This window comes from Sinocyclocheilus anshuiensis, unplaced genomic scaffold (genome assembly GCF_001515605.1).
Source record: "Sinocyclocheilus anshuiensis isolate Anshui unplaced genomic scaffold, SAMN03320099.WGS_v1.1 scaffold5006, whole genome shotgun sequence".
Taxonomy (NCBI): domain Eukaryota; kingdom Metazoa; phylum Chordata; class Actinopteri; order Cypriniformes; family Cyprinidae; genus Sinocyclocheilus; species Sinocyclocheilus anshuiensis.
Genome location: NW_015548530.1, coordinates 8,098 through 10,039, shown reverse-complemented (window position 1 = coordinate 10,039; position 1,942 = coordinate 8,098).

Sequence of the window (1,942 nt, the reverse complement as noted above, 5' to 3'; positions counted from 1 at the left end):
GAGAGAGAGAGAGAATGCTTTTACCTGATTAGGCACTGTAAAGTGAGCCACCAAATTCATTTTCATTTCCACAGATGTATTATAGCATTTGAATTCACCCTGGATAACTGTATTCAATGCATGCAGAGAAATGTACCCTCTTTTATTTACAGAGCAGCTAGGGTGGGAACAGACGAAGACACATTTTACTGTCTTGTAAGTTTTTTCACACTTCACATTGCTGTTCAACACATACAACACACATAGGCGACATTTGTATTGCTAGACTAATCAAACAAGTCATAGATCAAGAGCAGTTGAAGAGGTATCCCACCATATAAATCATAAAAATCATTAAAAAGATACTGTTGAGGAAAACATTGCACCCTGTTTGTGTTAAACTCAGATTTGTTCAGCCATCTGGCTGTGAAACAGAAGCTGCAAATGCTCAAACAAATTTTACGATGAGCAAACCTCGCCTGGAGGTGTTGCAGTTTAATCCTCTCAAAGCAACCCATGCAGCCTCGGTTACTTCAAAATAAAATAATAAAAAAAATAAAGATAGGGAAAACTGGAGAATTCACACAATAGCATCCTAATGCATGCTCAAGCTGTTAGAAAGAGTTGGCCATGAAACAATGGTTCCCATGATGCTTTAAAAAAATAAAAATAAAAAATCCTGTAGCTTCACCATGACTAAACAAAATAACATGTAGTTTACTTGAGGTTCTGTTATAAATGTGCTTATTAGAAACATTAATTTAAATTAATTAATTATACAAAACCTTTTTTTATTTATCATTATTGTAATGCTTGTAATGTCCATTTATAGTTAAATACAGAAATATAATGCCATTTTGAATATTGCGTTGCCATTTTGAATATTGCATTGCCATTTTGCATATTGCATTTTAAATTGAATTTCGCTACCTATATGCTTCCATAGTTTTTCCCCCATTATTTCATTTTTATTTCCATTTCACCTGCTTCAAAGCTACCATAGTTTGACATGAAAGGTTTGACATGAAAGGCAGGATGAATGGGTTATCTAATCCTGTCAATCACAATGCAATGCAACGGTACATAAACTTGTGCTTACCACACTCCTGTGACTCCACCCCAAATTTGTTTTAAATATCATATAATCTTTATATGAGGCTATGTAAATTTTGGCCCTCTAGAAGTTGAAGCATAAAATGACAAGTTACTTGCAGAGATTTTGGTAATTATGAGAGCTGTGCTTTGGCTCCGCTACTATGTGCGGATGAATCTGATGGCTTGAGGTGCACCGCTGTGCTATTGGTTACAGATGAGCACCTTATAAGTGCGAATGTCACTAACGAAAGATGAATTTCTAACAAATGTCTTATGAGCAGGTCAGTATAACTTATATGTTGTTGTTATTAACTGTAACTTAGAAAGACTATAAGCAAAATAGACAAAAGTAGTAACTGGTTTATAAATTGGCATAGTTAACAACATAAACATTGTTTTGTAAATGCAAACCATCTTGATTCATGTTTTATTACGGGCACTGTCACTTTCCCTTTTTGCTTGCAAACTCTTTTTTGGTTGAGATTTAGTAGTTGTGGCTTCAAGCTACTCCCAACGCATTAAGTAGTCCATGGGAGAAATGTAGAGTTTGAGTCGAATCTCTTGTCTCCATCATGAACAAAAGGCAAATATATATAAACATTTTTTTTTACCTCATTTAAGTATTATATAAAAATATAAACACCTTGCAGAATTTAATTAGTTTTCCTGCCTAGTGTGAATATGCTGAATATGCAGAATATGCTGATTGGGTTTGTTAAGATGTCTACTAAAACAGATGGGACTGCGAAATGCTTGCATTTTCGCCAAAACAATAGAAGGATCATAATTGCTGCTGATCAACTAAAGCTACTGTGGTAACGTTATTTTAACATCAGTTTTCAGTTCCTGAACAAACTCTAAAGAAACT